At 46.1% G+C, this 13,336-nt stretch overlaps 1 protein-coding gene across 3 annotated transcripts in view; it reads right to left on the reverse strand.

Moving 5' to 3' along the window:
- SMAD1 (SMAD family member 1) overlaps positions 1–12,955 on the reverse strand; it is a 61,205-nt gene extending 48,250 nt beyond the window's left edge. The window contains exon 1 of one of the 3 annotated variants that reach the window (XM_037058455.1): positions 12,883–12,955. The gene's annotated coding sequence lies outside the window, so the exon portion shown is untranslated. Of the gene's footprint in view, positions 1–11,624; positions 11,964–12,051; positions 12,321–12,882 lie in introns of those variants that run through there. The other 2 variants (XM_037058456.1, XM_037058457.1) reach the window with 2 other exon arrangements.
- Positions 12,956–13,336: the final 381 nt, after the last annotated feature.

Here is a 13,336-nt window from a genome sequence, read left to right on the forward strand (position 1 = left end):
CTGTTACAAAAGAAAAAAAAAGACAGACTTTCATGTCTAACACGGAAAGAAAAGCATACCACAATTGCTCAGTTTTTTTTTTTATTGCAGAACCAGTGTACAGAGTGCAATCTCATTTTAAAAACAGAAACAGAAACAAAACCTGTACATGTGCAGTATACATGCATCTTCAAAGGCCTGGAAGGAGCAGACAAAACTGAGCAAGTGGTTGTTGTGAAGAATGAGCTAGGAGGGGGGACTGCAAGACAGCAAACCAGTGTTTTAAATAATCAATTACCATTTTCGATTTTAAAACCCCAATATCAAAACAAATAAAAACTGAATGTAAGTAAGAGGTTTAGCCTACAAGGCTTCAAAAGACAGCATTATGACTAAGGTAGCAAGATTTATCTTTTTATAAAGAAAAAATTGTTGAAAGTGTTTTTGTTCAGAATGGAATATCACTGACCTGGGATTCTCAGAGAAATGTATTTCTGTACACAGGGTTGGAATATATGACCTAATTCTGGGTGAATATAGTATGAGTGGGAATATACTATTTTATTAAACAATAAAGCTGTTTTACAAAGTGCGGTAACCTAACAGAAAGTTAACAATTCAAATATCCTTCAAGTTTCTTAGTGAATCTTACCCAAAACATGTTCTGTACTACTCAAATAACTCAAGAGCCATTTGGCCCAGTCCGTTTCCCAGTACACAAATCTGTTATTTAGAAAAACAAAATAACTTCTAAAAACCAAAGTTTACATAATCACTCTCCCAATTATAAGAGAAACACTTTCTAGTTGAGATGATAGAACACCAATAACAATGACCTGTCATTTCACAGCCTTCCCTTACCAGGAAAAGTGCTTCTTTGGGCGGAAACCACGTACATCTCTCTGTTCTTCCCAAAACAGAGCGCAGGACTGGACTCACAGTAGGGAGGCATGAAACACCTGCTGAACTGATTAAAATCGGCTTAATAAAAAGCAGAACCCCCACAGTGGGGATGCACCTTTTCAAAAGGATGCTTTTGGCAACATAAAGCAACATTTCCACCTGTGCAATTTAACAAGACAAAGCTCTTCATGTTTAAATGCAAATACGTGCGGACCGGAGCCAGGTGGCCCACTTGGCTGGAGAACTGGCCGTCACCCCATACTCCAAAAGGTTGCAGGTTCAATCCCCGGTCAGGACACACACCCAGGTGGCAGATGGTCTCTAGTGGAGGCGCATACAGGATGTTTCCATTTCTCTCCCTCTCCCCCTTCCTCTCCCTCCCTTCCTCCCTCCGTCGGTCCTCCCTCTCTAAAAATCAATAAACATATCCTTGGGTGAGGATTTAAAAATAAATGAGAATACATGTTGTAAATGGGGCTCGGATGCCAATCATTTAAATAAGTTAATTTTGTTCACAGTTAACAGAAAAACACTGAAAACCACTCACACATTCCCTCAAGCCTGAGCAACCTACACAGAAGCACACAAACCCGGGGAAGAAGAGGTTGTTACTAATGACACCAGACTGCAAAGCCAGCAATGGACAACAAGCGGAACAGGAGGCGGTGCTTGCTGAGAGGCAAGCTGTATACAATCGACTGTCCTGGGCCTGAACAAGGCCGAATGTATCATTTGTAAAGCAGCCCTCACTTCACCATCGTGACTCCTTTCATCTTCCCGGAGCTCATCTTCTCTCCCCAACTCAGCTTAAAGAGTTTGAGGGATGGGTCTGACCCCAGTTTAGGGTCCCGACTCCAGTCAGCCCAGGGAGGACTTACGGAGGGGGGTGGTAGTAACTGGCCACCGTGCCGAGCCCTCCCTGTACCACTCAGAAGTATTTACAGACCATTTGAAAGAAATAAGACGGTGAGGCAGAAGACACGGACGAGTCTGAGTTTGTCTACTGGCTCCGTAGGAGCTCACTTACTGCTGGGTGAAGACAGTGCACTCATTTAGGTAAGGGCCCCACCAGTCACCAGCAGACTGTTTAATGGCGGCATATGGAGAGCCTTTTGTATGTTTTTAAAATTTTGTAATTTATTTTTTTAACCTCACCTGAGAATACACTTGATTTTACAGAGAGGACGGAGAAGGGGAGAGAGAGAGAGGGAGAGAGAGGGAGAGAGAGAGAGAGAAAGGGATACTTAGGAGAGAGAGAAAGAGACATCAGTTGGTCGCCACTTAGATGTGCCCTTACAGGAATGGAACCCACAACCTAGGTGTGCACCCTGGGCAGAAATTAAACCCACGACCTTCCAGTTTACAAGGACAACACTCTAATCAACTCACCCACTGAGCCACACCAGCCAGGGCTGTGAAGCCTTTTTACACACACAAACAACCCTGACCATTATTCGTAAGAGAAAATCTAGCACATTGAATGAGGATGCCTAACTCTACAAATGGTTCTCCCTTTGTAAGAGGTTTTACTGCACGGGGGAACTTTTCTCACTCCAACGCCCCATAAACTAGTCCGTCTCAGTCACCAGATCCATACTCCAAGGCCGTCACTGTGTCTCAGACGAGTACGAAAACGTCATGACAAACTGCAGTGCTGCCCCTCAGGGAGGGGAGAAGGAGGCTCACGTCCAAGTGCTGTACTAACCACCAGCGTCTCCGAGGTCCCTCATTCATGCCAGCCGACTGAGAAACTGCACATACCTGATGGCCCCTGAAGCGTACCTCCTTGGAATGCCTGCGTCTGTTTTGAGGCAGGGAAATTTTGGCTTCCCTTCCTCCGATGAGAAAAGGCCAGTTTTCCCAGACTGATACCTTCTGGTTCCCAAACAGTAATACCAGAAGGTGAAAAGAGAAGACGACTTCATCCCCATTCCACTGAAGAGTCGGGCCCAGGACACAGCAAAACATTTTATGGTTATTAGCGGTTTGCATTTTGTTGGTTTGTGACCTGCTTGTTCACATCCTCGACCGATGTTTCTACAGCAATACTGTTCCTAATTCACTCGACAAATTTCTGACAAAGAACAGTAACTTGCTATAAATTTGTCACCTGAAAGACTGTGTTCGTGAGTGTGTACTTGGTCATTTGTGGTCACATAAATGCTGTCAAGTCTGTAGGTGTTTCCTTTCTGGCTTCCTCCGCCGTGGGAGCCCCCTTCGGAAGGGCTCTTAACAGCTCCCCAACTGTTGAAATGGCACGAATCAACCCCCTCTTTCCTCCTGACACTGTGACAAGAATCCGTGCCAGGATCTTTCTGCACTGAGCATACATTACTCTAACGAAGAAGGAAAAAAATTTTAAACAGTAACGAATGCTGTAAGCACAGCCATTGATAAATTCAGAATACTTACTTTTTTAAAGCTCTAGGCCAGTGATTTTCAACCAGTGTGCCACTAGAATGTTTAAAACACACAGTACCTAACTATTTAGTCGGGGGCACGGACCTCTGTTCCCTTAGATTAAAAAAGGGACAATAACCAAAGCAACAATAGCCATCCATTGTGAGTCAAAATTGTACCTATTTTTTGTCAGATCGGCAAAAAACATGTGTTTTTTAGTGTGCCCCCAAATTTTAGTAATTAGTTTATAGGTGCCATGAGATGAAAAAGGTTGAAAATCGCTTCTCTGGGCAATTTAAATAACTTTTTAAAAGCATTGTCAGGCGTTCTTCTCTCAGTTCAATTTCTACACTTTTCTAAAAAACCTTCATCTACAATTGTCAGGGAAATGCTCCATCTACAAGTTCCCAAACTTGGTATTGCACAACTTCATTACCGGCATTCCCAGTGCCTAACTCTTCTTCTCAATTCATTCAGTCCATTAGACTCCTTGTAACCTGTGACCCCCTTATCTAGACTGGATCCAATACTCTCTCATTAACATTCTAGACTCTGAAATCACATTGATTTTTATAAATAGCTACCATTTTCCGCGTGCTTACTGCAGGCCAGCCCCCGGGCTCCGTCCTTTGTGGAGTCGGGGCTCCAGTGACTGGAAGGCGCACCTCCTGTCTTCACCTCCAAAACCAGGACGCTCATCATACACAGCACGGCACGTCTAACGAACAGGTTTCCCATCAGGAGGGCATGAAATAATGCCTCACGGGTGGCAGCATCTTAGATTCGATGAAATATGAAAGTGTAACTCATTTCATTTGCAATCAATCAGGGGTTACCCACTCTGGCACTGTCGCACCCTTTTTTCGGACGAGGAAAAGGCAGGTGCAAACGTTAATAGCAGGTGGCTTGCCCAAAGTTATGAAAAGCAAGTTAAGTTTTGGGGGCTCAGGCTTAAACCCAAACATCCAGGTTCTAGCGCCTCACTTCTTAACCAATTTCCTGTCCCTCGGCCACCATCAGCTCTGCCAGCATTTCCCTCCAATCTTACTTCCACGCCGCCGGGTCACACTGGAAGCTACAATTCCCTAGTCTTGTTTATGGCCACATCAAACTTCCCCCCAGGCTTCCTCCGACTGTTGAGACTTCGAAGTCTCCAATGGTTTTTCCAAAACCCCACTATTCCAACCCTCCAAATACCATCTGCTGATTCCCCCACCTCCCCATCCCGATGGAGGGACCTGCCTCCTACCCTACTGGGAAAATCGGCACACGCTGGCACAGGCTCTGCCCTCCGCTTCTTTCTCCAGCAGCTCTCTGGCTCTACCACAGCTACTACTTCCTCACCTGGGGACTGACTCCACCGACCTCCGTTTTCTGTCCATTAACTTCTTTCCCGCAACCTTCAAATATCAAGAGGGCTCATCTCTTTGGAAGCATAAGTGCCTTGAGGGAATCAGAAGAGTCTCGTCCTCATGTCTTAGCACACTACGTCTCCACTGCATCTGCTTGATCCCCCTGGCCTTTCCTCCTTCACCGTGAACTTTATGTTTCCCTTCTGGAAATAAACTGGTCCTGGAATCTCTCTCCCCTTGGCTTCCTGGTTTAACTGCTCCTCTGACTCCACACCTGTCTTCCAGTTCCTTCTTCCGTCTACCTCCAACACACCATTCCCTTCTCCTAATTCCTCAGTGTGGATTTCAAGGGAAGAGTCAATCGTCAGTCTTTTGTTTCTCTGTTCATCGTTCTCTCAAAACACCCGCGATTCTTAGAAGTTCAACCACCATTTCCAAAGTCAGGCACGGCTGGGAATCTAGACTTAAAGCTCCAAGCCCTTCCTCTAAGCTTCCGCTTAGTTTGTATCTCCAACCTGCCTGTAGAATACCTAGATACCCCCTACCCCACCTTAAATTCAACCCGTCGATTCTAACATCATTCACACAAAACTTTATTCCTTCTACAGGTAGTTCTTCCCTATTCTTAAAGCCACTCAGGTTGAAAGCTTAAGAATAATCTCTGCCTTCTGTCTCTCCCATTACTTCTATAGCCAGATAACCAGCAAGTGTGTTTGTACTAACAAAACCCACCTCATAAGATACGTAAATCAAACAGCTTTCTCATAATCCCCTGGCATATGGACTCTACCCCAACCAATCCAAACTGCATGTGCAAACACCTTCAGTGACTTCCAGCGCATCCTTATCCTGGCACTGTAAGACCGCCCGAAACTGTCACCCCCCACCTCACCACACTGGGCCCCTCATGAATAGCTACTGTGGTCAGGGAGAGCTGCTCGCCAGTCTCTTGATCTATGCTGTCCAACAGGATGGCCACAGGTGCCTATTTCACCATAAACTAATGAAAATTTAAAATGCAGTTCTCAGTGGCACTAGCCACGTTTTAAGTGTTCAATACCCACATGGCTTGTGGCAGCAGCGTCAGACAGCGCCAGTACGGAACATAGCCATTGCTGCAGAAAATTCTACCGGACAGAGCTTCCCTCCAGAGGCCTTGCCTTGGGAGTCCGCCACACCGGACTCTGCCCAGAATGTGTCAGCTGTTATGATGTAGTCGCATTTAAATTTTTTGGATTTATCTTTAAAAAAATCCTCACCTGATAATATTCAGCTGATTTTAAAGAGGAAGAGAGGGGGAAGGGTGTGAAGAGGGGAGGGGGGAGAAGGAGAGACATCAATGTGAGAGAGGAACATGAGAGGCTGCCTCCCAAAGGTGCCAGACGGGGGATCGAACCCCCTTTGGGGGCACAAAATGAAGCTCCAACCAACTGAACCACCCGACCAGGGTGCATTTAATTTTTCACTTTCATGTCTTCTCACCAATGACTCAGTCACTCAGAACTAATAAATATTCGTTGAATAATGAAGCATATACTTTTTAAACACTTAATCAAAATTATCAAATAAGAACACGTTTAAAATCCCTTTTCCATTAAAATGACACATTTTTTCAATCTAAAGAAAAGATCAGGCATTTACCTAACTAAAAAATTTAATTCAATGCCTAATTATAATACTTAAGATAATTAGTTCCCTTTTTCTTGCGATGTTTGAAACTGAAAGAAAAAGACAATAAAGGTCTGAAATGCTTCACTTTGCATAACAATACTGCAAAGAAACCACAAAAGACAGACAAAAGAGGTGAGTAAATGAAAAGTTTGAGTAACTACACCCTAACTACCTCAGGCTGTAGGGGAAAAATGTGTAGTGCAGAGGCCCTAAAATTAAGGGGGAACTACAAATACAGCATTAAAATAATGTCTATAAATATACCTTTAACTCGAAAGCTAGACTACTCCATCCTCCTCTTCCCTACACAACACAGTTATCTACTTGCTTTTTGCTCAAATGCATACAGATATGAAACTAACTGCAGCGTGTGTACGTGTTTCCTTCAATGGGGGCTTGTTGTCAAGAAAATGACTTAGGAACCAACCTACCACACCACAGACTCACTTCTCATCAGAGAATCAGGCTCCGTGTGTGAACCAGAGGAGCCAAGCAGAAAAGTAATTAGATAGAATTGCCAGGTACCAATTCCCGTGACCCTGAGACAGTTTGTTGCTTTATTACCAAGAGGGACTCTTCCCTAAAGTTCTGATTTTAGCTTGTAACAAACATTATGAAGATGCTAACCTGCTCATATACTGCAGTTTCCAGTATAAAAATCTGATTTTTAGCAAGCTCTTCTTCGGAGCTTGCTCGTGTCTGTAAGTCAGCCAGCAGCAGCTGTAACCATTAGGTTTTTGCCTACAGAACTAGTTGTACACTATCCTAAATGGAAGTACACCAAAATGACGACTTTAATTTACCTGTTCAGTAAGTACATTCACATTACCTAGCTTAGCTATTTTTGAATAGCTGTTCCTTTCTGAAGGAAGCTACTCCAGAAAGCGGGATTAAAAAATTTCAGATGTTTTTGTGGCAAATCAGAAGACAGACCACCAGATTGGACCAAACAGTTCCCCTACCAGGTAAGAGCAGAAAAGAGACAAGAGATTTCAGCTTGGGGCCAGAGATGCCACCATGTGCTACCAGAGCGCACCCTGCTAACGCTGGTAACAAAGTAAAACCAGGGCTGCCGGGCTGGTGAAGACACACAGGTGTGGTGGCAGGTGTGGTGGCAGGTGTGGTGGCAGTGGCAGGCCTGGAGAGGGCAGGGAAGCTCTGCCCCTGCTCCAGACCTGGCCCTCGGCATCTCTGCCATCTGGTTGTTCCTGAGGTGCATCCTTTATAATAAACCAGTAATAATAATTGTTTTAAAAATGGAAAGAGAAACCACATAATCCAAGCACAATTACAGAGAACACTTCAGCAGCCTCAACGCCATTCCATACGTTAATATCAAACTTCTCTACCATGTCAGAAAGAGAGATCTTTCCAGTTCTCTCCCTAGTACCCCACAGCTCTTTCCCTAACCACCCCAAACTTCAGCTTTCGGTTAAGGATGCAACTTGTTTTTGAAAGTCAAGGCAGGAGATTCATATAGAACTGCCTGACTTAATGTGAACTTCATACAATCCCGAACCACCCATTTTCTGGTAACATCCCACTGATTAAATCATGCACGGAACATTTTTTTCCATCTCTAAAATGAAAAAAAAAAAGGGAAAACCTACCTCTAAAGTTGTCAGACTTGACTCCTACTCAGCATAACAACATTAGGTACGAAAAGTCAGTAGCATACCAAAAAGTTGCTCATTTCTCCCCTCCCCAAATGACAGTGTGCGGGTGCGCCTAGAACCCGGCTTCGGCAGCGTGACAGGAAAACACGACAAAAAAAAGGGAACTGAACTACAAGGACGAGGTCCTGGCTCTCCCTCCTGGCGATGGCAGGATGAGTGACTTTTCGACACCCATCTTCTCTGGGCCTGCGATTGCTCAACTTGATAGGAACCAACTGAATTAGAAAGTCCTCAAAGCAGCTTTTAACATTAAATAGCTCTATTCTCTACAAAGGAAATGACAAATCTGAGTGTTTATGAACGAACTGGGCAAGGCAAGCCCATGTTGTTCTTCACCTGAGTACCGTGAGCTTTGTGGGCTTAAGTGAACACACTGGCTGACCAGGGCCACCAACAAGCATTTCTGAATTGAGGATGGCAGTGAGAACATATAGGATCCCTGGTTTCATTAGATTCTTAAACAGCCCTAACCAAAAAAAAAAAAAAAAAAAAAAGTTAAGAGCAACTGAACTGTAAGACTATACAAAAGTAGACATTAAATGTAAAAAAAAAATTTTTGAAGGAATTTGCAATGAACTTTTCTTATCTCAAGGTACAGTATCTACCAGCCAAGGGAAGACAAATTTTGATGAGACAAACTAAACTACTAGAACGTTCTTCTTCAGTACCATCAGCTTGCGGTTATACAGGAAAAACATGAGGGGAAAGTGCCAGGAATTATGCAGAAAAGCAGAGATCAAACTAATTTGGCTTTGAACTCCATGACTTTTAAATCCATCAGATTTATTCTTCCAGTTCTGTGCTGCTTCCATACAAATTAACACTATGTTTCCTTTCTTTCAAACACTTAAAAGGAGATAGCCAAGGAGAGCGCAACAGCACAAATTTTGTCTCAAGGCCTAAAAAATAAAAGCAAAGTCAAGCCTATACTCAAGTAATAAAGTCCAGCAGAACAATGATCCTTTGGGTATTCTAGACAAACGTGTGTGTGTGTGTGTGTGTGTGTGTACATATATACAAATACATACATATATAGTTACAAGCTGAGACTCTTATAATCACTAGCTATGTAGCCTGAGGCAAAAGAGTGAATCATTCCGAACCCAGTTTCTTTACTTCTAAAATGTGACTTACAGAAGTACTTAGAAAAGTTCTGAGGCTTAAATGAGATGGGAGTATTAAAAAAAAAAAAAAGGTAACGGCACTGGCTGGGACAGTTCAGCTGGCTGGAGCTCAGCTGGGAGGTTGGGGGGCAAGGTAGGGGAGCTGTCTCCCACAGGGGTGTTTCTCTCCTCCCTCCCTTCCCCTCTCTCTGAAGCAATAAGCATGTCCTTCGATGGGGATAAAAAAATACAAATAAAAAATAAAATAAAAATGAGGAAACAGTAAAAACTCAGGGAAAAAACTAGCTGTAAGTATTTCTCTAAATCAGATGAGAATCCATGACACCAGTGAGAAATGTAATGCCCGGGAAAGTCCACCTCGCTTCACCGGGAAGCTTCGCTCAGCAGACCTGAACGAGTAGCAACAATGGGTACCTCTTCCTCTTTTTGACCCCACAAACTCATCAGCAGAGGTATCAAGCAGAGAAGTAGCTGCACGATGAACGGAAAAGGAGGAAGAGGAGAACTCAAATCCCAGAGCAGCACCGTCCAAAGGAGCCCCTACCACGTTCTATACACTATTATCCAACGTGGCAGCCACGGGCCACACGTGGCTGCTGAGCACCTGAAAGGTGACGAGTGTTCCTGAGAAGATGGTTTTGTACTTTTATTTAATTGTAATTAATTTTAGTTTAAATACCCACTTGTGGCTAAGGCTACCTACTGGGCAGCGCAGCCCTAGATGACCCACAGACTGAACAGGGACTGCCAGAAATCTAAGCAAAAAACTCGGGTCTTTCCCTAAATTGTTCGTGCGTTTGGTTCAATCATCTTTGTTTTCAGTGGAGACCTGGGAACTATGACTAGTTAAAAAAAATAACATGTCAGCTGATACATCGATACATCGATACAGCTCAGTGCTAATAAAAGGATCAGAGATAAGAAGTATGTGGTCCTCTGATATTTTAGAAGGTCCCAAAGGCCAAGTTCAATTCAAGCCCACATGAAGCATGATTCGGGACATGGACCAGAGCTGCAAAGGTCCTAATCAGCAGCTCCCAAGCGTCGTTTCTCCACCACCACATGGAAAGCTGCTTCTACCTGCAGACTGAACACCCGTGCGTGTATCATCAATTTTTTTTTTTTCAGAAATTCAGAGTGCTGTAAGCCTTCAAAAACACCAGCATTCCTGGCCGGTTCAGCCTTTCCACCATGAACAAAACCTATGTACCACCCATATCTGAGGTATAATGCCAGACCCCTGCTTAGCTGCCCCTGTAATATGGTTTAATTATGATGACTGAACTAATAGGCTGACATCATAGACTTTTACAGGCTGACCCCATGTCATCCTGATGTATCATTTTGCGCCAGTTCAGTGCTGTAAATCAATTTAAGATCTCAAGCAGGTTGAAAAGGCTGGTAATGATGCTTTCTCTGCTGCCTCCGGAGACTCTGCATTATACACAACTTACATTATTTATAAAGCCGCAAGGACGCCTCCATTAGCCTTGTAAGACTACACAAATGAGATCTTTCATACACACACAGCTTGGCCCCAATCATGCAGGCGACTGCAGCTTAAATACACTCATCTAATTACACTCAAATTCATTTTTTTCCAATCTAACCAAGTTATTAAGTTTTATCTTTAACCCAGAATTACTATAAGTCAGAATCATAATCGGAAATGTAGTTTTTAACTAGTTAATATATTTGGGAAGATGAGACTTCCGCTTAATGCTCTAATGAACTTAGCAGAAAGAAAATGAAATTTCAAGAGGTGTAAAAAGTTCAATCATCTTTGTTTTCAGTGGAGACCTGGGACAGGTACAGACATTTTCAATCGCCTCAAATTGTCCTTTTTCTAATGCAAAGGTCACCTACTCTTCAAGGGTATAAAACCAAAGGATGATGCAGAAAGGAAAAATGGATTTGGTTACATACCTATGGTTGGAGGGGACAAAGCTACTACAGCAAGGACATATCCTGACCTGCAGAAGAAACCCGATCCAGCCTGGACCCCTGGGCGGCCTCACCATCACCCACCTCTAGAAAAATCATCTCTTGCGACCCTGGTTACAGGTTCCTAAGTACTGCAGTACTATACAAACGTATGCCACCTGCACAGAAATATCAAATAACTACAAATAGGAAAGAGGGAGGGGGCGAGGAGGACAAACACTGAAATCAGCACAGCATATTTAAGCCTGGCACCTACATCACGCTAACACTGATGCAAAATATTTATACTAACTGAAAATGCTGCAGCAGGAAAGATCGCTTCTGCCTCAGTGTGTTTTCCATGGTAGTTCCAATACAGCTCCTCTACCTCCAATAAAACCTAAAGTGGTAATCATCGTCAAAGCGAACGATCCCCACAGGCAGAGAACAGATTTCTCATTGTGTCACTAAATGTAATAGGCATGTTATCCACGACAGGCCGGCCAGCAGAGAGAGGTATGTTCCGAAATAAAGGCACTTGTCAGCAACAGGAAAGACACACAGAAATCGTGCAACTTCTGAATCATTCCACCTACTTTAAAACTTCCGATACAATGGAAAGCAGAGACCACCAGGAGGAAGAAAAGGGCCGGTTGTCACAGTACTCTAGAAAACGAAGCTTTCTCGGGAGCTGGTTCTCAGACGCGCCTCATTTTCGGAAGGGAAGCGCCTTCCCGGTTATCTCGCACAGTGTATTTAAAAATCGTGTGCGCCTCCAAATAAACAAAAGCCGCAGCTACTGCAGTTGTGAGATCCGGCAGGCATCTGTCCCTCCTCCCTTCCTAAGGACATCAAGGAATCGCTCTGCCTTTAAGCCTTCATATTTATTAAGTAACTAGAAAAACAAGCCCACATCTCTCTGTCTCACACCCACCACCCCCACCTTCTACAGAAACAACCCCGAGAAACCCTTCCAAGGCCAGGGAGCAGAGTAAATGAGCAGTTGTTCGACAGGGAACTCACAAATACGCTTGCAGTGAGGCAATCGAATCCGGTCAAGGGAAAGGAATGAGACGACACTTGGAGGCGCAAGGGGGTGTAGGCGGAAGAGAAAAAAAATTACGCGCCGCCGCCGCCAAATCTTTGAATAAATTAGAAGGAATTTCAGTACGAACTTTTCTTGACCTCTACCCAAGAGGTTCCTTGGGGCAGAGAAGGGGACATGTCTAGGAGGCGGAGGGTCCCAGGACACTGGATGTCCCCCACAGTGAGAGATTGGCTCCAAGCACCTTAAGGGCAGCGGCACCGACGGCTGCCCTCCAGCTCCTGCAAGGGTGGCCGGGGCCAGCTTGGGACACAATGGGCCCTCGGGCCGTGCTGACCGGCCTGGGCCAGGCTGTAGAAAGGGAAAGAGAAACGGGGAGCAGGCAGAGGGGGAGGGGGCCTGGGAGATCCCGCCACTGGTAGGGCCCGGGGCGAGGCTGGGGCGAGGCTGGGGCGAGGCTCCGGCCGAGGAACGCGGCTTCCCCACCGCAGACCCAACAAAGACGAGAGGGGGATCCCGGTCGAGCCTTGCCCAGCTGGTTGGGACGAGCTGAGAAGGTGGCAGGTTCGTTTCTCCCAGCGGCCGGGAGGCGCCATCATTGTGGGGGGGGGGGGTCCCCGATCCGCCCCACGCGGGGAAGAGCCCCCTCCCCACCGCAGCTCGAGCCCGACCCCAGGGACCGCGGCAGTCCTGCGGGCCCGCGCCCGCCCCAACCAAGGCTGCGGCGCACTGGAAAGTCCAGAGCGCCAAGGGGAGACAGCGGGAACACAGCAGAAGAGAAAGTTGGGTTCGGGTCTGTTTCGTTTTACCGGGTTGGCGGCAGCCCGTCCGTGCAGGCACAGGAGTGGCCGGGAGAGTGGTGGTCCCGCGGCCCCGGTTGGGGCGCCGGGCGCTGCGCGGCACTGCACTCGCAGGGTCCTTCGCGGCGCCTCGGGCCGAGCAGAGTCGCTCGGCCTGCGCTTCCTCCTCCCGCCTGCCCGCTCGCTCCGGAGCCTGGATTGATCTGGTTGCGCTGGCGTCAGGGAGTCGGAGCCGCCCAGCCTCCACTCCTCCTCTGCCAATACCCGGCGCACTCGCCCGCCCGCTGGCTCGCTGGCCTGCTCACACGCGCACACGCGCACCCGCGCGCCGCCGAGCGACCAGGGATCCTCTCCAAATTCCTGGCCCCGCCAGCCCCAGCGCCGCCGGCAAGGGGAGCGGCCCTAGCCCCCGCCCGCCTCCCGCCGCCCCCCCCACCTTTGATTCTATGGGGAAAAAAATACT

This window comes from Sturnira hondurensis, unplaced genomic scaffold, assembly GCF_014824575.4.
Source record: "Sturnira hondurensis isolate 20B ecotype Veracruz unplaced genomic scaffold, ASM1482457v3 Scaffold0010128, whole genome shotgun sequence".
Lineage (NCBI taxonomy): Eukaryota > Metazoa > Chordata > Mammalia > Chiroptera > Phyllostomidae > Sturnira > Sturnira hondurensis.